Source organism: Myotis yumanensis, unplaced genomic scaffold, assembly GCF_028538775.1.
Source record: "Myotis yumanensis isolate MYYU_CA2020_CCGP unplaced genomic scaffold, mMyoYum1.0.hap1 SCAF_9, whole genome shotgun sequence".
NCBI classification, from domain to species: Eukaryota; Metazoa; Chordata; class Mammalia; order Chiroptera; family Vespertilionidae; genus Myotis; species Myotis yumanensis.
Window position 1 is genome coordinate 6,344,807 of NW_027223760.1, and position 27,031 is coordinate 6,371,837.

At 46.0% G+C, this 27,031-nt stretch overlaps 1 pseudogene; it reads right to left on the reverse strand.

Annotated features, from left to right (window-relative positions):
• Nucleotides 1-714: 714 nt before the first annotated feature.
• On the reverse strand, nucleotides 715-21,854 carry LOC139016712 (GTPase IMAP family member 5-like; annotated as a pseudogene).
• Between the last annotated feature and the right edge of the window lie 5,177 nt (nucleotides 21,855-27,031).

Below are 27,031 nucleotides of genomic sequence, written 5' to 3' on the forward strand. Positions count from 1 at the left end.
GTTTGGAGGCTGGCAATGCCCCCATTGAGGTAGGAGTACACACTGGAGATGGTGCCGGCATGGGAGAGGGGCTGGGGCAGTTTGCAGGCCAGTCCCGCCCCCATGGGGTGAGGTTCCCCACTCGGAGACCTGGCCAGCCTGGTTGAGGGGCTGAGGGCCATTTTCAGGCTAGCCACACCCCCTTCAGGGTGGGTGTCCCCACTGGGGTCCCTGGCCAGCCTGGCTGAGGAGCTGATGGCTGTTTGCAGGCTTGCCACATCCCCCAGCAGGGACCCTCACGCTGTGGGGCTGTGGCCAGCCTAGGGAAGGGGCTGAGGGTCATTTTCAGGACCCTCCCTCAGCAGCTGGCCCTTGGGACCCATGTCTCCAGTACCCACAGGACCCTCCTTAGGCACAGGCCTAGGCGGGCAGGAAGCTTGGCTTCCATTGTTGCTGGGGAGACCCAAGCCTCCTGCCTTCTGCTGGCTCTGTGGCCTCTGCCATCTTTGTCCCAATAATTTTCATACTCACTCCTGATTGGCTGATGGGCGTGGCTTTTGGGAATCACAGAGCAAGAGTTAATTTGCATGCTTCTCTTTTATTAGTATACTAGGGGCCCGGTGCACAAAAATTTGTGCACTCGGGGGGGGGGGGGGGGGGGGAAGGGTGGGTCCCTCAGCCCGGCCTATGCTCTCTCGCAGTCTGGGACCCCTCCGGAGATAATGACCTGCTGGCTTAGGCCTGCTCCAGGGTGGCAGAGGGCAGGCCCAATCCCAAGGTGCAGCCGCTGGTCAGGCTCAGAGCAGGGCTGATTGGGGAGCTGGGGTGCCGCCCCCTGTCATGCACAGAGAAGGGCCAATCAGGGGGTTGGGGCGCTGCCTCCTGTCATGCACAGAGCAGGGCCGATCAGGGGGTTGAGGAGCTCCCCCCTGTCACACACAGAGCAGGGCCCATCAGGGGGTTGGGGAGCTCCCCCTTGTCAAGCACAGAGTAGGGCCAATAGAGGAGTTGGGGCACAGCCCCTTGTCACACACAGAGCAGGGCCAATCAGGGGGTTGGGGCGCTGCCACTGTCACACTCGGGGCAGGGCCGATGGGGAGGTTATGGCTTTACCCCATCACACACAGAGCAGGGCCCGTGAGGTGGGGGGGTTGGGGCGCCGCCCTCTATCACCCACAGAGCAGGGCTGATCAGGGGGTTGGGGCACCGCCACTCTCACACTCAAGGCAGGGCCGATGGAGAGGTTATGGCTCTACCCTGTCAGACACAGAGCAGGGCTGGTCAGGGGGTTGGGACACCACACCCTGTCACACACAAAGCCGCAGGGCGATCAGGGGGTTTGGGCGCTGGCCCTGTCATGCTGATCCAGTGCCAAGAGGCCTCATGGCTCCGCTGATCCCGGTGCTGGGAGGCATATTACCCATTTATTATAGAGGATAGAGGCCTGGGGGCAGGCTGGTTTGCCCTGAAGGGTGTCCTGGATCAGGGTGGGGGTCCCCACTGAGGTGCCTGGCCAGTCTGGGTGAGGGGCTGAGGGCTGTTTTCAGGCTGGCGGGTGACTGAAGCTCCCAACCGCTCCTTTTTTTTTTTTTTTTAATTCTGGGCCAGCTTTAGCTCTGGCTCTAGCTCTGAGGCTTCTGCTGCTGAAAGCAAGTATCTAGTTTATTTGCATTCTATAATTGAAACAATGTATAACTCCAGCTCTGAGATCCCGGCCAGCTGAAAGCTGGTTTCTGGGGTTTTGTTTAGCTTCTATATTTGTTACAATGTTTCAAACTGCCAGCTCAGAGGCCATCAGCACAGGGGGGAACGTTGCAGTCCTCCTTCACTGAAGCAAGCAAGCCTCATGTTTGCTTTAAGCTGCCTGGGTGCCGGACAACATCTTGGTTGGCAGTTAATTGCATATCACCCTGATTAGCCAATGGAAAGGGTAGTGGTCTTACGCTAATTACCATGTTTCTCTTTTATTAGATTAGACTAGAGGCCCGGTGCACAAAAATTTGTGCACTCAAGGGGGGGGTCTCCCAGCCCGGCCTGTGCCCTCTCACAGTCTGGGACCCCTCGGGAGATAACGACCTGCTGGCTTAGGCCTGCTCCCAGATGGCAGAGGGCAGGCCCAATCCCTAGGTGCAGCCCCTGGTCGGGCTCAGAGCAGGGCCAATTGGGGAGTTGGGGCGCCGCCCCATCATGCACAGAGCAGGGCAGATCAGGAGGTTGCGATGCCACCCTCAGTCACGCTCAGGGTAGGGCCGATTGAGGGGTTGTGGCACCTCCCCCTGTCACACTCAAGGCAGGGTCGATAGGGAGGTTGCGGCGCCACCCCCTGTCACACACAGAGCAGGGCCGATCAGGGGGTTGGGGCGCTGCCCCCTGTCATGCACAGAGCAGGGCCTATCAGAGGGTTGAGGAGCTCCCTCCTGTCACTCACAGAATAGGGCTGATAGGGGAGCTGAGGCACCGCCCCCTGTCACACACAGAGCAGGGCGGATCAGGGTGTTGGGGCGCTGCACCCTTTCATACTCAGGGAGGGCCAATGGGGAGGTTATGGCTCTACCCTGTCACACACAGAGCAAGGCCCATGGAGGGCCAATCAGGGGGTTGGGGCACCGCTACTGTCACACTCAGGGCAGGGCCAATGGAGGGGTTATGGCTCTACTCTATCACACACAGAGCAGGGCCCGTCGGGGAGGGGGGGTTGGGGTGCCAGACCCTGTCACACACAGAGCAGGACCGATCAGGATGTTGGTGCGCTGCACCCTGTCAAACACATAGCCGCAGGGCAATCAGGGGATTGGGGAGCTCCCCCCTATCAGGCATAGAGCAGGGCTGATCAGGGGGTTGGGGCACCTTCCCCTGTCACGAACAGAGGAGGGCAGATAGAGAGGTTGTGGCCCCGCCCCCTGTCAAACACAGAGTAGGGCGGATCAGGGGGTTGGGGCGCTGCACCCTGTCACGCTCAGGGCAGGGCCAATGGGGAGGTAATGGCTCTACTCTGTCACACACAGAGCAAGGCCCGTGGAGGGGGGTTGGGGCGCCACCCTCTATCACCCACAGAGCAGGGCCAATCAGGTGGTTGGGGCGCCGCCGCTGTCACACACAGAGCAGGGCCGATCAGGAGGTTGGTGTGCTGCACCCTGTCAAACACAGAGCCGCAGGGCGATCAGGGGATTGGGGAGCTCCCCCCTATCAGGCACAGAGCAGGGCTGATCAGGGGGTTTGGGCGTTGCTCCCTGTCACGCTGATCCCGGTGCCGGGAGCCTCGCTGCTCCACTGATCCTGGTGCCAGGAGGCATATTACCCTTTTACTATATAGAATAGAGGCCTGGTGCATGGGTAGGGGCTGGCTGATTTGCCCTGAAGGGTGTCCTGGATCAACGTGGGGGACCCCACTGGGATGCCTGGCCAGTCTGGGTGAGGGGCTTAGGGCTGTTTTCCAGAAGCGGGTGACTGAAGCTCCCAACTGCTCCTTTTTTTCTTTCTTTTTTTTTTTTATTCTGGGCCAGGTTTATCTCTGAGGCCTTGCTGCTTAAAACATCGATACAATGTTGGGGTCTGGCTGGCTGAATCCTGGCTGAATGATAGCCGCTTTCTGGGGTTTTGTTTAGCTTCTTATTTGCAACATAGTACATAGTTGCTTAGAGTTGCAGCTAGAGGCCGGCAAGTTAGGCGGGGAATGTTGGAGTTTGCCGTCACTGGAGTAAGCAAGCCTCCCTGCTCGTTTCAGTGCATGGCTGCCGGCCGCCATCTTGGCTGACAGTTAATTTGCATAAGGATATGCTGATTAGCCAATGGGAAGGGTAGCGGTTGAACGCTAATTACCATGTTTCTCTTTTATTAGTGTAGACTAGAGGCCCAGTGCAGAAAAATTTGTGCACTCATGGGGGAGGGTGGGGCCCTCAGTCCGGCCTGTGCCCTCTCGCGGTCTGGGACCACTCAGGGGATGACCACCTGCTGGCTTAGGCCCGCCCCCTGGGGGATTGGGCCTAAGATGGCAATCGGGCATCCCTCTGCCAGCCCAGCAGCCCTCAGGGAATGTCCACTTGCCAGCAGGGAGAAGGCCTAAACTGCAGTCGGACATCCTTTGCGCTGCTGAGGAGGCAGGAGAGGCTCCCACTACCACTGCTGTACTGGCAGCTATCAGCCTGGCTTGTGGCTGAGCAAGCTCCTCCCATGTGAGAGCGATCTGACCACCAGAGGGCAGCTCCGGCAATGAGCATCTGCCCCGTGGTGGTCAGTGTGTGTCATAGTGACCAGTCATTCCCAGTCCTTCTGCTGTTAGTGTCAGTTTGCATATTACCCTTTTACTATATAGGATACAGGCCTGGTGCACGGGTGGGAGCCAGCTGGTTTGCCCTGAAGGGTGCCCCGGATCAGGGTGGGGGTCCCCACTGGGGTTCCTGGCCAGCCTGGATGAGGGACTGATGGCTGTTTTTAGGCTGCCCACACCCCCTTCAGGGTTGGGGTCCCCACTGGGGTGCTTGGCCAGTCTGCATGAGGGGCTGAGGGCCGTTTTCAGGCTGATGGGTGACTGAAGCTCCCAGCATCTCCTTTTTTTCTTTTTTTTTTTTTTTTTATTCTGGGATTTATTTACTTTTGATGGCTGTCACTGGAATTGAGAGCCAGCTTTAGCTCTGAGGCCGGCTCCAGCTTGAGGCCTTGGCTACTGAAAGCAGGTATCTGGGCTTTGTTTATCTTCCATTATTGAAACTCTGTTGCCATCACTGCCGCTCTATGCTCTGAGCCCGCTGCCGGCTGAAAGAAGGCATCTGGAGCTTCTTTAGCTTCTATAATTGCAACATTGTTTCTTAGACTGCAGCTTAGAGGCCAGCAGGGGCAGGTGGTGAACCTAGGCTTCCTCCATCACTGGAGCAAGGAAGCCTCCTGTTCACTTCAGCTGCCTGGCTGCCGGCCGCCATCTTGGTTGGCAGTTAATTTGCATATCGCCTGATTAGCCAATGGGAAGCGTTCGGGGGTATGGTCAATTTGCATGTTTCTCTTTTATTAGGTAGGACTGGAAGCCCGGTGCACAAAAATTTTTGCATTCGGGGGGAGGGGGTCTCTCAGCCCAGCCTGCGCCCATTTGCAGTCCAGGACTCTTTGGGGGATGTCCACCTGTCGACTTAGGCCCACTCCCTAGGGGATCAGGCCTAAGCTTGCAGTCAGACATCCTTCTGACAGCCAGGGAGCCCTTGGGGATGTCTGACTAAAGGCTTAGGCCCCCAAAGGATCGGGCCTAATCTGTTAGTTGGACATTCTTAGTGCTGCCACAGAGGTGGGAGAGGCTCCTGCCACCACCTCTGTGCTGGCCAGCCATGAGCCAGCTTCTGGCTGAGTAGCACTCCCCATATGAAAGTGCACTGACCACCAGAGGGCAGCTCCCTGGTGCCCAGTGTGCATCATAGCAACTGGTCATTCTGCCGTTCAGTCAATGTGCATATTAGCCTTTTATTATTATTATATAGGATGTCCCTATTTCTCCCCTTTTTCCCCCTCTACCCAGCTCTTGCCCCCCACTTCTCTCTGGCCATCACCATACTGTTGTCTGTGTCCATGGGTTGTGCATATATTTTCTTTGGCTAATCCCTTCTTTAAATTCACTTATTTAAATTTTTATTTTCAGATAAGTGCTTATAACTGCACTATTATATATTTTCTATTATATCATTTAGAATTAAGATATTTTTAAATTGAACCCTTGTAAATTTTAGCGCAACTTAATAAATTATGCTAGAAGCAATTAGGAGATTTTTCATGTAATGTAGATACATTTCAATTAATATTTTATTCATTTTTAATTTTTTAATATTTTAATTTGAAATAATCTCATACTTGTAAAAACAACTATAAAATACTACAGCATATTATATGTACCCTTCACCCAATTTCTTAGGTGTTAATAATTTAAACATAACCATTATACAACTAACAGAATTTGGAATATATTTTTCTTATAATCTCTTTAATGTTACCTAATCCATTTACTTTGTTTTTGTTAATCTTCACCCAAGGATATTTTTCCATTGAATTTTAGAGAGAGTGAAGGGAAAGGGAGAGACACATTGATTGGTTGCCTCCTGCACATGCTTTGATAGGGAATGGGGATCAAGCCAGCAACTGAGGTACATGCCCTTGACTGGAATTGAACCTGGGACCCTTCAGTCCACGGGCTAATGCTCTATCCACTGAGCAAAACAGGCTGCAGCTTAATTCATTTACTTTTAATCTATATTTGTCTTTATATTTAAAGTGGGTTTTGTTTTTGATTCACCCTCAGAATCTGTCCTTTAATCGGTGCATTTATGCCACTGACTTTCAGAGTGCTTACTGATAGAGTTTCTACTATATCAGGCGGGTTCTGGGTCTTCTGGGTCCCGCCCTGCCTTGCCTTTTTTTGTTCTTTTTTTCTAAGGCATTTCAATTTATTTAAAAGAAGCCAATATACAGGATATAAAAGGTATGGTATTTACAACTGTACAGTAAATAGGTTGGTTTCCCGGTAGGATCAGTAGTCTTTCAGTGAGTATTAACCCCCTTTTCCCTTGATGCTCGACCCAGCTGGCAGACAAACAGCAACAGTGGGGTGGGATTGGACTGCAGGATAGAACGTCTCCCTGAAGGGATTAAAAATCATGTAGATGCTAAAATGTCCACGAAGGGGTCTTGGGAGTGAGGGGTGCCTCTGCCTCATTCTTTTGAGGGCTTGGTAGCAGGAATGCTGAGGGATTTGCCCCAAACTAACACACGGCCCACCCTGAGCCTGTAAATCTTTCACCCACGGAATATTCCCTTCCTGAGAGAATCAGCCCTAATCCCTCAGCCAGGGCCTGGAGGAGCCGCCCAGGCAGTGGGCACAGAAGGACTGTGGACATTTCATGGCATTTCCACTCCCACTCCAGCTGCCTAACAACTCTGCACTGCTCCCCTCTCCCACCTCCCCCGTCACTCCATCAGGACACCGTGCACAGGAGGGGACCCTGGTTTTCCCATGCACATTGGGAACTGGCTGTTTCTGTTTTCTGGAGTAAAAAGGTTCCTGTGGGTCGGGTAAGGTCTCTGCTTGGCAAGAAGTTCTGAAACAGAGCCACTGACCACACCCAACTCCTCTGGGCATGGAGCAGCTCCAGCCCTCAGAGCTCATCTCACCAGCAGAACTGAAGGGAAGACCGTGTGTACCCTTCTGTCCCTCACCCTTCACATGCCCAGAACCATCAATGTCACGCTTCCTAATTCCTATCACTGTATTTCATTAGTTCCATATTGTTTTACTAATCATGAATCTAAATAGATTGGTTCAAAAGGAGATCCTTCTATTTTTAAAGTAGCTGGGGCTTCTGGGGGAAGGCCTTGTCTTGCAGCCTGGACCCACTGATGGGCAGATCCTGGGGCCCAAGGCAAGACCTGTTGCTGGGGGCGGGCCTTGCCTTGCAGCCTGGACCTGCTGATGGGCGGTTCTGGGGCCCCAAGGCAAGACCTGCTGCTGGGGGCGGGCCTTGCCTTGCATACCAGACCTGCTGTTGGGCGGTTCCAAGGCACAAGCCCAGACCCGCTGCTGGGGCTTCTGGGGGCAGGCCTTGCCTTGCAGCCTGGACCGCTGATGGGAGGTTCCCAGACCGCAAGGCAAGACTGGCTGCTGAGGCTTCTGGGGGCGGTCCCCACTGGGGTGTCTGGCCAGTCTGGGTGAGGGACTGAGGGCAGTTTTCAGGCTGGCAACACACCCTTTAGGGTGGGGGTCCCCATTGGGGTGCCTGGCCAGCCTGGATGAGGGGATGATGGCTGTTTTTAGGCTGCCTGCACCCCCTTTAGGGTGGGGGTGCCCACTGGGGTGCCTGGCCAGTCTGGATAAGGGGCTGAGGGCCGTTTTCAGGCTGGTGGGTGAGTGAAGCTCCCAACAACTCCTTCTTTTCTTTTCTTTTTTTATTCTGGGATTTATTTACCGTCTATGGCTGTCCATGGAGCTGAGATCCGGCTTTAGCTCTGAGGCCGGCTCTAGCTTGAGGCCTCAGCTGCTGAAAGCAGGTATCTGGGCTTTGTTTAGCTTCTATAATTGAAACTCTGTTGCCATCACTGGCCCTCTAAGCTCTGAGCCTGCTGACGGCTGAAAGCAGGAATCTGGGGTTTGTTTAGCTTCTATAATTGCAACATTGTTCCATCCAGAGCTCAGAGCTGGTCTGCGGAAGGCGGGGAATTTTGGCTTCCTCCATCACTGGAGCAAGGAAGCCTCCTGTTCACTTCAGCTGCCTGGCTGCTGGCCGCTATCTTGGTTGTCAGTTAATTTGCATATTGCCCTGATTAGCCAATGGGAAGCATGTCGGAGGTATGGTTAATTACGGTTAATTGCCATGTTTGTCTATTATTAGGTTATATCCTATCTAATAATAGACAAACATGGTAATTAACCATACCTCCGACATGCTTCCCATTGGCTAATCAGGGCAATATGCAAATTAACTGCCAAGAAAGATGGCAGTTAACTGCCAACAAAGATGGCAGTTAATTTGCATAATTGCAATGATGGGAGGTGAAAGGGGAAGGATGGAAGACAGTGATTAGAAACCCAGGCCCAGGCAAGAGCCAGGGAGCAGGGCAAAGGTTGGCCCTGGAGACCACCTTTGCCCTGCCACCAGCAGGTGATTGGAGAAGCCTGGGGGGTGGGGCAGGGAAGCGGACAAAGACAGCATCTGTGACTGCAGAAGCCAGATGAAGGGGCAGGGAAGTGGCTGCTGCCAGCATCCCCGGCCGTGGCTTCCCTGTCCCGCACCCGGCTTCTGCGATCAGTGATACCTATTTTTGCATGAAACATAACTGACTGCCCTCCCTGGAAGCACAGAAGAAGAAGAAGCCCCCAGAAGAAGAAGCCGCCCACCTTTGGTCCAGGCATCAGCACCTGAAGCTGGCTGCAGCCCAGGAGACAGACAAGCTACCAGCCTGAGGTCCCAGTCTGCAGCCACCTGGAGAAGCTGCCAGCCCTGTGGTCCAGGGCGCCAGTGCCTGTGGCCAGGGAAACAGATTCCCTCTTCTCCTACTGTAGTCATTATTTCAATATTCCCCTTCTGAATTTCTCTCCTGTGCTGCATCCCAACTCCACTTTTCATCGGAAGGATACAGAACAGAGAGAGCAGTGTTAAATGCTTACATTTTTAAGCCAGTAAGGTTGGTACTTAAACATATAAATGGAAAACTAGAGTCCTTAAGGTAACAAAGGCTACAAAGGACAGGGACAGCGCATGACCTATTATATCCAGAAATCCATATGGGAACTGAAAACTTTGCAATGATGACAATTAGTGAAGATATGAATCAACTAAAATAGTTGACAGGGACAATTCTTCCATCTTTGAAAATATCTACACCATATCTGTTTAAATAGATTTTCATCTGCATAATATAACACATTCTGACAAGACCATCACCACCACCAATGTGGTCAGTGTTGTGCTGTAAAATGTTTAATAACTGAGGGACCCCCCCCCCCGCCAAGTGCACAAAATTTGTGCACCGGGCTACTAGTTAGCTAATAAAAGAGAAACATGCAAATTGACTGCAGCTCCGCTATGCACCAAGGCATGCCCACCAGCCAATCAGAGCGAGTATATGCAATTAACACAACCAAGATGGCGGCAGGCAGCCATGGAACTGGAGCAAGCAGGAGGTGTGGTTGCCCTGGCAATGTAGGAAGCCAAGCTTCCCGCCTGCCCTGGCTGACTGCGGCCTCCACTTGAGGCAACAAAGTTTCAATTATAGAAGATAAATAAATCTCAGATACCTGCTTCCAGGCAGCCTTCACTGGGAGCTTGAGTGGCTGAGGGCAGTGGCCAGCCTGCAAACAGCCATCAGCCAGTCACCCAGGCTTGCCAGGCACCCCAGCAAGACCCCTCACTCTGAAGTGGGTGTGGCCAGCCTGAAAACGTTCCTGGGCCCCTCACGCAAGCTGGCCAGGCACTCCAGCGGGACCCCTACCCTGATCCGGGACACCCTTCAGGGCAAACCAGCTGGCCCCCACCTATGCACCAGGCCTCTATCCTATATAGTAAAAGGGTAATATGCAAATTGACCCTAACAGCAGAATTACTGGGAATGACTGGTCACTATAACACACACTGACCACCAGGGGGCAAACGCTCAATGCAGGAGCTGCCTTCTGGTGGTCAGTGCGCTCCCACAAGGGGAGCTCTGCTCAGCCCCAGGCCAGGCTGCCAGCTGCTAGTACAGCAGTGGTGGTGGGAGCCTCTCCCGCCTCCTCAGCAGTGCTAAGGATGTCTGACTGCAGCTTAGGCCTGCTCCCTGCTGGCAAGTGGACATCCCAAGAGGGCTCCCGGGCTGCCAGATGTCTAACTGCCAACTTAGGCCCAATCCCCCGAGGAACGGGCCTAAGCCAGCAGGTGGTCATCCCCTGAGGGGTCTCAGACTGCGAGAGGGCACAGACCAGGCTGAGGGACTCCCCCGAGTGCACACATTTTTGTGCACTGGGCCTCTAGTGTGTGTGCGTGTGTCTGTGTGTGTGTGTGTGTGTGTGTGTGTATATATATATATATATATATATATATATATATATTTCCAAAATTCACTCAAGATTTTCCATTCAATTCAATGGCAAATCTTGTGTGAATTTTGGGACACCCTGTATATATATGTAATTTTTTTAAGTCCATACTGAGAGAAAATTTGCAGGATGTTTTTAAAAATAGATTCAGGGGACAATTCCTCTCACAATTCCTCTCAACACCAAACCCCACATTTCCCTGCATCTCCCCACAACGTATACATAAACACCCATCTTCCTTTAAATTGAAAATTTGAGTCCTGCTCCCTTCTGTAAATGTGAGGTCAATGCTAAGCTGAGGATATTGAGGAAGAGGAGGAAAGAGGACGTTAGGGGAGAAGCTGCACAAACTTGTTCATGTAAGAGACAGGACCACCTTACTATCTAAAACAAATTTCTGCCTTTTGTTACTTTCTCCCAGACTTGCTGCTTGTGAATTCCATCATTTGTGAACAACTTGGCCCCTTCCACACATACTCAGGCCAAGTAGAGCCAGTAAAAAACTAGTTTGTTTTGTAGCTCCAAACAGGTAGCCCAGGATTGGTCACAGTCAGGTCATGACATTGGCCTATACTAAAGTGCCCCCCCCCAATAAGTCTGAGAGCTAACACACCTGGTTGTGAGATTTAGAACATATCAGAGTATGACCCAATGAGCCCATAAGCAATACACCCAGATGGAGATGTTGGTAGGCACCAGACCCTGATGGGAGAAATTCTGCTTTATTGGGTCAGCCCCTCATAGCAGCTTGTACACTGTGGTTGATGTTTATTCTCATAATCAGCTAGCATGAGGGTCAACTCCACCCATGGATGGGACAACATCAGTCAAGACTCAACTACAATAGGATGGCTCACATATTCCACACATGGAACATTCTGGGGACATCTAGCTTAAGTGATCAGGGAGACTGTGCCACTGAACCACAGAGGTATGCTGACCTAATATGTAAGGTCAGCATACCAAGACTGGAGACATTGAAGATCTGCCTAATACACAGACACAAATATAAAGAGGCAGCCACACTGGGGAGACCAAGAAACAAGCTCCAAACAAAAGAACAGGAGAAATCACCAGAAAAAGGAGTAAATGAAATGGAGGCAAGCCATCTAACTGATAGGAAGTTCAAAAAAGCGGTTATAAGGATAATCAAGGAACTTAGTGAGAACTTCAACAGAGAGATAGCAAGCATAAAAAAGGACATACTGGTAGAAACCATAAAGAAGAACCAGTCAGAAATGAAGAATACAATATTTATAATGAAGAATACACTAGAATGAATCAACAGGAGATTTGGTGGAGCAAATAATCAAATCAGAGATTTAGAAGACAAGGTAGCGGAAATCATCCAATCATAGCAGCAAAAATAAAAAATAATTTTTAAAAGTGAGAACAATTTTAGGTGTTTCTGGAACAATATGAAGCATAAAAACATTCCCATCACAGGGATACCAGAAGAAGAAAAGAGGGAGCAAGAGATTGATAACCTATTTCTAGAAATAATGACTGAAAACTTTTCTCTTGGTGAAGAAAAAGAGACACACAAGTCCAGGACTTACAGAGAGTCCATGACAAGATGAACCCCAAATGGCACACACCACTGTCCATCATCATTTAAATGGCAAAGCGTAGAAACAAAGAGTGAATCTTAAAAATGGCAACAGAAAGGCCTATAAGGGAGCTCCCATAACACTGCCAGTTAATTTCTCAATAGAAACTTTCAAGACTGGGAAAGATTGGTATGAAATATGCAACTTCATGAAAAGTAAGGACCTACAAGCATGATTACTCTACCTGCAAAGGTTATCATTTAAAATTGAAATAGAGATACAAGGCTACCCAGGAAAGAAAAAGCTCAAGAAGTTCATCAGCACTAAACTAGTACTACAAGAAAAATTTAAGGAACTTTCCTAAGAAGAAGTAACAATTAAAAATAAAAAGGACAGAGGTTTAAGTTTAAAAAGTGTCAATAAATACATACTTATCAATAATCAATTTAAATATAAATGGATGAAAGGCTCCAATCAAAGGGCATAGGGGAACTGAATAGATGAGAAAACAAGACAGATATATATGCTGTATACAAGACACTCCCAACTGAATGAAAGACACACAGAGACTGAAAGTAAAGGGATGGAAAACATATTTCATGAAATGAAAATGAAAAAAGAAAAAAGTGAAAATAGCACACTTATATTAGGCAAAATACACTTTTTGACTGTGTGCACCGCCTTGTATGCCCAGTGACTCCCAGTCTCCTTCAGGTCTTGCTTTTTCTCTTCAATGTGCACTTGAACTGTGGCCAAGTAGCACCTGTGCTCTTCTACTAGGGTTCCGTCCCCCCGCCCTGGGGCACCTGTGCATTGCAGGAGAGGTCATTTGTGTAGTAATTACGTTGGTTATCCCTCTCCAAGTTTGCAACCACAGCCATCGCCTTCTCCAGCTGCTCCCTCTGCACCTCCCCTGTGGCCTGGTTGTTGAGACCACAGTACCTCTTCCCACACTCCTGGACCAGGATCTGCAGACTGTGGTTGTACGTTTTGGCTACATACTCATCCAAGGACATGTCCCCTAAGTCCTCCTTGTGGGTGAAGAGGACCCCCACGTGTCTCATGGCTCCTGCCCAAAGACCTCCTTCACCCGACTCACTGCCAATGTGTCCCGGGCAGTGAAGTGCCCCAGCTGTGTCACCAGCAGAAGTACATGGGGCCCTGGGGCTGGGAGCAGGCAACAGTCCCCGATGTGCTTGTACATCTCTTGGTCCAAAGATGGAGGCCTTGGGTCAAAGATGGAGGGCATGTCAACCACTAGGATGTTCCTTCCATTCCAGGTTCCTGTGGCCAACTGGCACATCCCGGCCACAGCCTGGGCCAAGCCTGGACTCCAACACAGGTTGACAGAGGATGCTGTTCCCAGTTGCATTCATTCCACAACCAGATTTGCCCACGAGGATGAGCCTCAGTGAGGAAGGTGATGCAAACTGGTTATCTTCTACATTTCCTGAATAAGAAAAACTGTGTCTTATTAAGCTAGTGTTGCTTCCGATTTTTCAATCATGGACACTCATGGTATCTCATTAAAGCTGTGAATCTCCCTCCCAGGAAACTGTCATATCTAAATACATACAAAAGTTTCCAACAACTTTAGGAGGTTCCCAGGTCATAGGAAGTCTACATAGGAAGCTCACATTGGACCCACAGCCAACAGTAAGAACTGTTACACTGAGGAGGTTGCTCCAAGTCCTTCATCAAGACCAAGGAAGATAGTTTTCTGAAAGAAAATAGTCCCTGTGTTTCTCCAGGGATGGTGCCTGGCCCAGTTTCATGTTAATAAAGGTGAGTTTAGAAGGATGCAAAGAATGAGAAGTCACACATGGGAAAATATTACCACCTTTTTCACTCACAAATAACCAGGAACACTTGTGTAGAAGTGCTCAACATATTCGCCTAAACCTTGGAAGAAAAGGAAGTGTCAGCTGTGATCTTCCACCAAGGACCAGCTGAGGTCCCCGGGTCTCTGTTCTTTGGGGGGAATTCTCTCCTTGCAAATGAGACAACAGAAGGGTCATAGTTACTGTCAAAGGCAAAGCCTGAGAGATGACTCAGGATGGGTGGCTGAAGAGGATGGAATTTAAGACCATTAGTAGTATATGTGATGGAAACATCTCCTACTTGGCTGATCGATTACAGGAAGTTAACAAAAGTGGTGTTGGAGAGGGTGATGCTGAGCTAATGGCTAAAATCTTCCAGGGTGATAACCCGTCGAGTTCAAGAGTTCTATGAGCTCAAATGGATTCCAAGTTAATTGCAGTCTCCTAAAATATGTTATTGTGTTTCTTCTACTCTGCATTTGTTCTTCATTTCTGCAGTGTTCTGAGATCTTTTATAGTCTGCATGATTAGTAAACCTTTCTGGGAGATATTTTCATTTTCTGCTCAAAGTGGACAAGGAATGAGAAAATTTATTCACAATTAATTTCAAAACCCTGCAACTTCTGACTTGAAGTTTCATTTCCACATTTCCCACACCTCATGTGCACGGAGAGCATTGTACTGAAGGTGTCAGGTGGAGGTGGGGGTGAAGGTGGTGGGGAAGGTAAAGAAGATATGAGCGCTGACTTTTTCTTCTTCAGTTTAAAACACTGGGTTTCCGTCACTGTGTTTGAGGTGAGGAAACGGTGCCTCTTGCAGGCTTTCTTACCTTCAGCTTAGCTCCATATCTCCTCTTCAGAGGTACTTCCATCCTCTTCCAGGATAATAACAGGAAAAGAATAAAAAGTAAGTGTCCACATGGAGCTGGTAAGGCCTGAAGTCACTTCCAGTTCAGACTCCTAAGAATAATTCTCCATCGAGGGACCATTTCCATTGCTAGTTTCCTAACTCAAATTATGCCCTCAAAAGTCTATACATAACGTTAAGCGAACCTGGTGATGCTAACACAATGCACTGTGAACACAGTGCTTGGTCCCTTTTTTCTTCTGTCTCAACTTACAGGAAAGCAGGAAGTATTTTAAAACCAATCCATTGCTTATGTCCCCCCAACTGGAAATGGCATGAAGTGAAAAAAGAATTCTTTATGGGATAAGGAGGAGAACATTATCTTATTTTATGTTTTGGAATCCTAGTAAGCTAACTTTCTGGATACAGTACTCCCTCTCATGTCAGCCCTTGAAGGACTCGTGTCCCAGATCCAGCCTTCTTCTCCAGGGAAGATGCACTCTACTTTTCCTCTTGGCCACTGGATACCCATGTGACACAAAGCGTGTTGGGCAATGGAAATTCTCTTTACTTCAAACAAGCCAATGTCATTTACAACAAGGTAATTTTTTTTCTCTGTTCTAGAAAGTTTGTTGTTAACCCCCTGAGCAGTGGGTGGGGAGGAGGGGGTGCCATATCCAAAGAGAAAGAATCAACACTGAGCACAAATTTAAGAATAACTCACTTCCTGGTCAGTGTTTAATCAAATGTTTTTTCCTGGCTGGCTTTGAGGTCCTTGTCTCCCAGTGATCACCATTTTGTGTCCCAGTAGATTTAAACAGAAATTGGCACAACCATTGGCATGAATTGGCATAAATGTCTCATTCGAATTAGGCATAATATTGTGTCACTCATTTTTGTGTTAGAAAGGACAAGATGTTACATACCTAAAATGAGGTTATATTTATTTATTCAGTTTTAAGTATTAAGCAGTTGTGAAACAAGTTTTTAAGTGAACTTATGAAAAAAACACACCACAATTTGCAATGAACAAATGTAAGTATTTTGGCATTTTTACTGCAGATACTCTATTTGATTAAAAAGTTAACACATTACACATGAATTTCATTTATGTTTTTCTCCCTCCCTCTGCCCTTCAGAGGCAACCAATAATCTGAGCTTTTTATGTATAATCTCATGTATGTATTTACACTTCTACATACACATGTATGTATAGGTAATGTCTAATACTGAGTTTGTATTTTAAGCTTTTACATAAAAGAAATTATTTGTATAAAATTGTATCCAATTATTTATTAACAAACTTTTAGGTTGTTCCAAAATATATGCTTCCTGCAAAATAATCCCCACATACTGCATATCTCTGTGCAACAATTGATGGATGGCTTTCATCTGACTAGATACTGTCAATATGACTTGAGACCACTATGCTAAATCTCATTGACACAAGCCATGTGTGAGAAGTCCCCAAATCTACACTTGCACTTGGTGATATTCCACTCTTTATCTTTTTACCACCTTAAGGACATACATAATGATGTCTTCGTCCATTTATAAATCCATTTTACTGATTACCATTGAATTGAAAAACAGTTTTCATAGTTTTTTAGCTATCCAGGTTGCTTCTGTTATATAGAAATGTTTGCACACTTTTCTATTACTACAGTGGGATTTTTTTTGGCCCTCCATAGGTATACCTCAGGTGAGTTCTGGCAGCTGGAATCTGTCAGCCAACTGCTACTAATTTTTTCTTTTCTTCTCTTGCTTTTTTATGCTGTACATTAGATTCCTAGAAGGACACAAACTACTGAAGGTGACATAGACCAAAATAAAATCTAAAATAGGTTAAATTAAAATAAAAACCTACAACCAAAGAAAAGCCCCGTACCAGATGGCTTCACTAGTGAATTCATTAAATATTTAAAGAATTACCACTAATAAAGAATTACCATTGCAGACACTTTCAAAAACCAGGAGAGGAAGAAGTACTTCATCATTCATTCCACAAGGTCAGTATTCTTCAAAGATATTACAAGAAAAAAACCTACAGACCAATATCCTTTATGAATATAGACATAAAAATCCTCACCAAAATAATGGCAAGTTGAATGAGGCAACTTACAAATACAAGTACATATGTGAGAAGTATGTACCGTATATAAGTATAGATATCTGGGATTTATAATATAGTTTACTTATTGAATGACATCCAGATATCTGATATGTTCAAGGCCCTCAACATATGATTTGTCAGTTGTATGTCAGTTGAGTGTCCCCTACTCCTTTTTGACTTTGTGAAATTGCTCCAAACTATCATTACCCACCATGGAAGACTTCAAAGTCCACCCCTGTTTCTAAGAGTTCCCCTACTATTTCCTCAGCCTCTCCTGTTTCTTCATTCCGGAGACATTGTGCACTGTTTCTACATCAACCTGTGACTCTGAAAGCCCCAAATGCACCATTTTTACTGTTTATTAAAAAACACCCGTATTTATGCAGAACTATTCATATTCAGCTATTTCTTTTTTAGTTTTAGAAACTTTACTGGAAATGCTACAGAGTACTCGATTCAGCACACAGACATTGTCATTATGATGACTCTCTTCTCTTTGCTCTTCCGTCTTCTTTCCTCTCTAATTTTAAGATGCTTTTATTTGTGTATATGAGATTCTGTCCCTTAGTGGATAAAAGTCATATGTCTCTTTTAGACACTCCAGCTTTGGTTTAGAGAGCAACAAACCAAAACACCTTACTCGTTCTAATCCCCACTTTATATTGAAAGGCAGGAACAGTCAATTTAACAAACATTTTTAAATCTTCCCCATATACAAAATAGTGGATAAATTATAGACAAATATCAAGTGTGGACCAAAAAACATTCAGGTTACTCCCTTCCCGTTTAAAAGAAGACATATGTGTGGTTATATCAGGTAACCATTTGTTTTCTTGGACTTTTAAAAGACTCCATTCAAATCACCTAGCTGCAGGAAAAGGGCTGTCTGCTTTGGAATTTTCTCCAACTGGTTTTCCCATCTGTTTGCTGGCTGCTGCCTGTTATTTCAGTTGTCTGATTGCTTTCTCTTTCTTTTTCGTTCTTGATTTTATTTCTTTGTCTCACAGTCTCAGGATGTTGGCTGAGAAAAGCGGTTTTGTGCTGTGCTTCCTGTTTTGAAGCTTTTGGGCTCTTCGTCCTTTGTTTTCTAGGTGACTGGGTTTGACATTGGCTTGTACTTTGCCCTTGTGGTTTCACATTCTGGGTGGCTTCTGGTTTAGCTTGAGACCAGGCACTTGTTTGTTGCTCAGAGTTTTTGAGTCTAAAGGTCGTTCCAATATGGGTTCCTCGCTGGGCACTTCACTAACATCTGCTGGATAAGTGACCAAGTCCATTGGAAATACTTTGTCTGAAAATTTCTGCAGGAAAAAGCCACCATAATGCAGAACCTAGTACCTGTTATTCACACATATTCTGGCACTACCTGTAACAGTTACATTGAGCTCATCCAATCTGGACACCAACAAAAGTATGTAAAATTAGAGTCCACTGTTTTGGAAATAAATTCACAATTCACCATAGCTAAGATTTGGAAACAACCTAAGTGCCCATCAGCAGATGGGTGGATTAAGAAACCATGGTACATCTACACAATGGAATACTATGCTGCGGTAAAAAAGAAGGAACTCTTGCCTTTTGCAACAGCATGGATGGAACTGGAGAGCATTATGCTAAGTGAAATAAGCCAGTCAGAGAAAGATAAATACCACATGATCTCACTCATTTGTGGATTATAGAGAACAACATAGACTGATGAACAGGGACTGATCCAAACACAGAGAAACAGCGATCAGACTATCACTCCCCCGAAGGACAGTAGGGGAGGGAGGGGGTAAGGGGAAGAGGTCAAGCAAAGGACTTTCATGCACACATATAAGCCAAACCAATGGACATGGACAACAGGGGGATGAGAGCATGAGTGTGGGGTGGGGGGAGGATGGGGGTTAATGAGGGGGATGAGGACACGTTTGTACTACCTTAACTAATAAAGAATTTTAAAAAAACCATTGAATTCTTCTTTGCAGTTGGCTACAATTTTGGGGTTGGGTTGGCTTGCTGGCAAGCTCATCTTGCTTCCCGCTATGCCTACAAAACACTGTGCTACATTTAAACACTTAGCAAGATGCATTTAGTAAGAGCTGCCCATACCTTAAAATTCTTGTTCTAACTAACAATGATATCCACCATAGCATGGTAAACGTTTGCTCTAATAACAGGAAGTCCACCCTTATTGAAATCCCACTTGATGAAAGGCTATGATCCCTTTTAATGTGCCCTTAATTTCTGTTTGCTAATCTTTTGTGGAGGATTTTGTGTTTATATTTATCAGGGAGATTGGCCTGTGGTTCTTTGTTTTTTGTTTTTATTCTCATGTAGTGCCCTTGTCTGCTTTTAATATATGAGTTATTCTGGCCTCATAAAACGAGTTTTGGAGTTTGCCTTCCTCTGCCCTTTTTGGGAGAGTTTGCAAAGGATGTGTAATAATTGTCCTTCAAATGCTTGCTACAATTCACTTGTGAAACTGTTTTGTTGTGGGCTTTTCTTTGTTGGGAGATGTTTTATTCCTGCTTCAATCTCCTTACTCATTAATTGCCTGTTCATATTTTTCATTTCTTTATGATTCAGTCTTGGTAGGTTTTATGCTTCTAAGAATTTTATCCATTTTCTCTAGTTTATACTTTTCTTGGCACATGACTATTCAGAGTAGTCTCTTATGATCCTTGGTATTTTTTTATATCAGTTGTAATGTCTCCTTTTTCATTTATGATTTTATTTATTTGAGGCTTCTTTATTTGAAAATTTTAGTCTAGTTAAATGTTTGTACTTTTTAAAAAACTCAGCTCCTAGGTTGTTGTTGTTGTTTTTATGAATCTTTTCTATTGTTTTTCTTATCTCTGTTTCCTTCCTCTGCTTACTTTGGGTTGGTTTGTTCTCTTTGCTTCTGAGTTTTCGACCAAAAGTTATGTTGTTTATTTGAGATCTTTCTTCTTTCTTAATGTTGCGTCTATCATTACACCTTCCTCTTAGAATAGCTTCTGCTGAATTTCATGTTTTTGTCCGTGTGTTTTCATTTTTGTTTATTTCAAAATATTTTTATTTCCTTTATGACTTCTTTCTTGAATCCATTGGTTGTTAAGGAGTGTATTGTTTAATTTTCATGTTTTTGTGAGTTTTTCCATTTTTCTCTTGTTAGTGACTTCTCTAGTTGAATAATATTGTAGTCAGAAGAGATATTTAGTGTTTTTTTTAACATTTTTTAAATTTGCTAAGGCTCGTTTATATATATACTATGTCCAGTCACTGAACAACAGACTGCTCAGGACTGATTTGGACATTGGTCAGGTGTGTGGAAAATGAAAATGGGTGACAACTGGCACCTCAACAAAGGATCGAGCCACCTAAAATCGTGAATAGGTGAATACAGTAAAAATATTTTTATCAATTAAAAATGTCTGCAAAAGCCAATTAATTCTTGAAAGCAATATAGTAATATATGGTTGAGTTTATATTTTCTGTAAATGTGTAATGTATAACAGTAATGACAAAGGTGTTAAGATACCTTACAGCATATGTGATGTGATATAATATTTGCTGAAAGTAGAATATGATAAGTTAAAGGTGCATACTGCAAACTGTGGAGCAACCACTAAAAAAAATCAAATGAGGTATAGCTAATAAAACAACAATTGAAATAGAACAGAATTTTAAAAATGTACAAAAAGCAGAAAAAATCAAAAAAAAAAAAAGGATAGATGGGACACACTGAAACAAACACCAAGAGGATGAATTTAAACACAACCTTATCAATAATCATATTAGATGTAAATTTTCCCAATGCTCTAATTGGACAGTCAGATTGGAATTGAAAAAGCAAGATCCAACTCAATGCTGTCTAAAGGAAATCCCACTTTAAATATAGGGGCATAGACAGATTAAAAGGAAAGAATTCAAAAAGATATACCATGAAAGGGATACACCATGCACATATTAGGCACATGAAACCTGCTGGGTCTGTATTAATATCAGACAAAGCAGGCTTCAGAATGATACCATATGTACACCCTGGATAAGGAAGGACATTTCATGATGATAAGTAGGTTAATTCAACAATAAGACAATAATACTGAATTTTCATGTACTTCATAGGTAACTGAGCTTCAAAAAAAGAGAGAGAGAGCTTCAAAATTCAAGAAGTAAATGCTGACAAAAACAAATGGAGAAATAGTCAAATGCACATTTACAGTTGGAGATTTCAACACTCCTTTCTCAATACTGGACTTATTTTCCTTTTTTCCTAAATTGAGCACAGACAAGGGAAGAGAAACTGGGTTTTCTAGTTCAGATATCTCCCCACCCAACTCTGGCTTGTGGTTTCATTGCCACATTTCCCACAGTCTTATCTGAAGAGGTACCTGAGGAACAGAGGAACTCTAAGACTTAGATTTGCTTCCTGATCTCTGGGCAGTGTGTGCCTTGGTGTGTGCCATCTACTCTTTCTAGGCTGTTGTTTCCTCCTTTGTCAGAAATAGACAGCAGTCTCTCCAGTTTAAAGATCTCCTGAAACCACTGTGAGTGGACTGAGGAGGAGACTGTTCACAGTGGTGGTGTTGACATTGTTCTGTGAGGATGATTGTCAACACAGCTGGGAACATCCCTTCCCTGACCAGGCTGCTGCTCTCAGAACCTGTATAAAGAGCTAAATTACACCAGGCTGATCATGCTCACAGAGCTAGCATGCCATAAGTGATGGGGAAGGACTATCCAAGGGTGAGCACAGACTAAAGTAGTCCCTTCTTGAGGAAGGTCATCTGTCCTCTTAGTGTAAAGGGGGTGAGTGAGTGTTGGGACCAGGAGATGGACTTGGGGTGGGAACATGATCCGCTCTTTTCAACAAGGGAGATTTGCTTCAGCAATGGGTAGTAAAAACGGGAAAATGACCATTTACCGCTTATATCCCATCCCTTGGAGGGACATCTACAAGGTCTTTCCCCAGATTCTGATGACCATTTAGGGAGTCATGACGCTGCTGATAGGGCCGTGCAGAAGATATTGCTGTTACCTTCCATTATGGAGTTCCAGCTCAATTCCATTGGGAGCTCTGCTGAGCGTGGCCTGGGAAGGGCATGGCTTTGGCTCAAAAGCTAAGCTGGGTCCTGACAGTGAGGCAGCTGGAGGGTGTCAGCAAACTGTGGAATAAACCAAATTGTCTTTGCTGCTTTTGCTTTTTTATGCTGCACCTTAGATTCCTATAAGGATACTAACTATGAAAAGTGACTCAAGCCAAAATGAAATCTGAATGTACCTATAAAAGGAAAGAGGTTAAATTGAAATAAAAACCTACAAAAAGAAAAGCCCAGTACCAGCTGGTTTCACTGGAGAATTCATTAAACATTTAAAGAATTAACAGCAATACATTGCAGACACTTTCAAAAACCAGGTGAGGAAGAAGTACTTCTCTATTCATTTCATGAGGTCAGGATCCTTCAAAGATATTACAAGAAAAAAAAACACTACAGACCAATATTCTTTATGAATATAGACATAAAAATCCTCACCAAAATAATAGCAAATTGAATGTGGCAACTTATAAATACAAGTACATATGTGAGAAATATGTACCATATATAAGTATAGATATCTGGGATTTATAATATAGTTCACTTATTGAATTGGATCCCGATATCTGATATGTCCAAGGTCCTCAACATACGATTTGTCAGTCGTATGTCAGATGAGTGTCCCCCACTCCTTAATGACTTGGTGAAATTAGTCCAAACTACCATTACACAGCACGGAAAACTTCACAGTCCTCCCCTCTGTTTCTAAGAGTTCCCCTTCCTTTACCTCAGCCTCTCCTGTTTCCTCATTCCTGTGACACTGTGCACTGTTTCTACTTCAGCCTATGACTCTGAAAGCCCCAAATGCACCACTTTTACTGTTTCTTAAAAAAAAAAAAAAAAACCCTGGTATTTATACTATTCATACTCACCCATATCTTTCTTTCTTTTTTAGTTTTATAAACCTTACTGGAGATGCTGCAGAGAACAAGAATCAGCACACAGACTTTCGCTCTCATTTTGATGACTCTTTTCACTTTGCTCTAAATGTCCTTCCAATATGAGTTTCTTTTTTTTTTTTAATTTATTTATTTATTTTTTTTCGCTAAAAGTATTACAAAGTGTATTACATAAGTGTCCTTTTTTCCCCCCCGCCCTTGACAGACCCCTGCCCTCCCTTACCCCCCAGTGTCTTATGTCCATTACAATATGAGTTTCTTGCTGGACACTTCACTAACAACTCTCTTTTCTCCCTCTAATTTTTTAAAATATATTTTATTTATTTTTTTTACAGAGAGGAAGGGAGAGGGTTAGAGAGTTAGAAACATCGATGAGAGAGAAACATCAATCAGCTGCCCCCTGCACAACCCCCTACTGGGGATATGCCCACAACCAAGGTACATGCCCTTGACCGGAATCAAATCTGGGACCTTCAGTCCACAGGCCGACGCTCTATCCACTGAGCCAAACCGGTTAGGCCTCTCCCTCTAGTTTTCAAGATGCTTTTATTTGTGTATTTGATATTCTGTCCCTGAATGGATAAAAATGACATGTCTTTTTTAGACTGTCCAGCTTTCATTTAATAAACAACAAATCAAAAAACACCTTATTCTCCCTCTTCCCCACGTTATATTGAAAGGCCAGAAAAGTCAATTTAACAAATTTTTATATTCCTTACATATTTGGAATATTGGATACATTATAGACAAATATCAAGTTTGAATAAAAAAAAAATTATGTTACCCCCATGAGATTTAAAAGAAGACATGTTTGTGCTTATTTCTGGTATCCATATGTTTTCTTTGAGTAAAAGACTCAAGTAAAATCTCCTAGCTGCAGGAAAAGGGCTGTCTCCTTGGAATTTTCTCCAACTGGTTTTCCCATCTATTTGCTGGCTGCTGCCTGTTATTTCAGTTGTCTGATTGCTTTCTCTTTCTTTTTCATTCTTGATTTTCTCTATCTCACAGTCTCAGGATGTTGGCTTAGAAAAGCGGTTTTGTGCGTGCTTCCTGTTTTGCAGCTTTGGCCTCAACGTCCTTTGTTTGCTAAGTGGCTGTATTTGACATTGGCTTATACTTTGCCCTTGTGGTTTCACACTCTGGGTGGCTCCTGGTGCAGCTTGAGACCAGGGACTTGTTTGTTGCTCAGAGTTTTGGAGTTCTAAAGGTTGTTCCAATATGGGTTCCTTACGTCACTTCAGCAACAACTACAGGATAACTGATCAAGTCCATTGGAAATACCATGAGAAAATTTCTGCAGGGAAAAGCCACCATATAGGCCCAGTGCACAAAAATTTGTACATTCAGGGGGGTCCCTCAGCCTGGCCTGTGCCCTCTCACAGTCTGGGACCCCTCGGGGGATGTCCACCTGCTGGCTTAGGCCCGCTCCCTGGGAAATTGGGCCTAAGCTGGCAGTCAGACATCCCTCTGGCCCTAGGGGAGGTTCACTTGCCAGCGGAGAGCAGGCCTAAGCTGCAGTCGGACATCCTTAGCGCTGCTGAGGAGACAGGAGAGGCTCCCACCACCACCACTGTACTAGCAGCCATCAGCCTGGCTTGTGGCTGAGCAGAGCTCCCCCTGTGAGAGCGCATGGACCACCAGGGGGCAGCTCCTGCATTGAGTGTCTGCCCCCTGGTGATCAGTGTGTGTCATAGTGACCAGTCATTCCCAGTCATTCTGCTGTTAGGATTAATTTGCATATTACCCTTTTATTATATAGGATAGAAGTCTGGTGCATGGGTGGGGGCCAGCTGGTTTGCCCTGAAGGGTGTCCTGGATCAGGGTGGGGTTCCCGCTGGAGGACCTGGCCAGCCTGGGTGAGAGGCTGAGGGCCGTTTTCAGACTGGCCACACCCCCTTCAGGGTGAGGGTCCCCCCTAGGGTGCCTGACCAGCCTGGGTGAGAGGCTGATGGCTGTTTGCAGGCTGGCAACAGCCCTTTCAGTGTGGGGGTCCCTGCTTGGATGCCTGGCCAAGCTGGATGAGGAGCTGATGGCTGTTTGCAGGCTGGCCACAGCCTCCAGCCATCCAAGCTCCCAGTGGAGGCTGGCTGGAAGCAGGTATCTGGGAAATATTTATCTTCAATAATTGCAACTTTGTTGCCTTTAGCGGAGGCCACAACCGGCCAGGCCATATGGGAAGCCTGGCTTCCTCCATTCCCAGGGCAACCAAGCCTCCTGCTTGCTCAAGCTCCATGGCAGCCGACCACCATCTTGGTTGGGTTAATTTGCATATAGTCACTGTGATTGGTTGGTTGGCGTGCATCGGGGCATAGCGGAGGTGCAGTCAATTTGCATGTTTCTCTTTTATTAGATTAGACTAGAAGCCTGGTGCACAAAAATTTGTGCACTTGGGGGGAATCCCTCAGCCTGGCCTGTGCCTCTCACAGTCTGGGACCCCTCAGGGGATGTCCACCTGCTGGCTTAGGCCCGCTCCCCAGGGGACCAGGCCTAAGCTGCAGTCAGACATCCTTAGTGATGCTGAGGAGGCGAGAGAGGCAGGAGGCAGCTCCTGCATTGAGTGTCTGCCTCTGGAGGTCAGTGTGTGTCATAGTGACCAGTCATTCCCAGTCGTTCTGCTGTTAGGGTCAATTTGCATATTACCCTTTTATTATATAGGATAGAGGTCTGGTGCATGGGTGGGGGCCAGCTGGTTTGCCCTGAAGGGTGTCCTGGATCAGGGTGGGGTTCCCACTGGAGGACCTGGCCAGACTGGGTGAGAGGCTGAGGGCCATTTTCAGACTGGCCACAGCCCCTTTAGGGTGGGGGTTCCTGATGGGGTGCCTGACCAGCCTGGGTGAGGGGCTGATGGCTGTTTGCAGACTAGCCAAGGCCCCCAGCGTGGACTCTCACCCCATGAGTGTGTGGCCAGCCTGGGTGAGTGGCTGATGGCTGTTTACAGGCTGCCAAGTCCTCCAGTGGGTACCCTCACCCCATGAGGGTGTGGCCAGCCTGAGTGAGGGGCTGATCGCTGTTTGCAGGCTGGCCTAGGCCCCCAGCCACCCAAGCTCCCAGTGGAAGCTGGCTGGAAGCAGGTATCTGGGATTTATTTATCTTCTATAGGTGATACTTTGTTGCCTTTAGTGGAGGCCACAGCAGCCAGGGCTGGTGGGAAGCTTGGCTTCCTCCTTCACCTGGGCAGCCAAGCCTCCTGCATGCTCCAGTCCATGGCTGCCGGCCGCCATATTGGTTGGGTTAATTTGCATATAGTCACTCTGATTGGCTGGTGGGCGAGGGTTGGGGTATACTAGAGGTGTGGTCAATTTGCATGTTTCTCTTTTGTTTGATTAGATAGCTTGGTGGCACATGTAACAGTTACATTTAGCTCCTGCTCACCTGGGCACCAAGAAATGTATGTAAAATTAGAGGCTACTCTTTTGGAAGTAAGTTTCTTTCTTAACACTCAATACCTTTTTTTATCTTAAATTTAGGATCACATAGCTAGAAGCAACAAGCATATTGTTGCTTTGAAGAGTTTGGCTACAAATCCAAACTCATCATAAATGGGGTCATTTTAGTCCTTGCACTATAGCATTTTCTTCATTTGTTGCAAGTAGAAGAGTGTTTGTCCTCCACAGCAGGAAACCGTTGTTTTGTTGTCATCTGTACTAGCTATTGTTAACTCAGCAGCAAGTCTTCTACCATATATCTATGAGTCTGTACTGGCCCTAGACACTTTTGTAGCTGAAGTTTCATGATGTTACTGAACTCAAAGTTTTCACGCTTGGGGTATTCTATTTAAGAACAAAAAGTGGTTATCATAAGGTAGTTTTTTTTTTAGCAAGTAAAAGAGAGGGGGCGATTCATATCCAAAGCTCCTCCTCTCCAAAGGGAGGCATAGCCAGTGCTTTGGCACACTATTTGTTCAATTAAACATTGATTTCTTCTTGGCAGTTGGCTACAATTGTGGTGTTGAGATGGGTTCCTGTGAAGTTCATTGTCCCTGGAGCAATGCTTGCAAAATATTCTGCTACATTTAAACTCTTCGCCTGCGGAATAAAGGTTCCGAGGTTTGATTCTGATCAAGGGCACATGCCTGGGTTGAGGGCTTGATGCCACGTAGGGGGTATGCAGGAGGCAGCAAATCAATGATTCTCTCTCATCATTGATGTTTCTATCTCTCTTTCCCTCTCCCTTCTTCTCTAAAATCAATAAAGATATTTTAGGGAAAAATGAGAAAGAAATAGATAG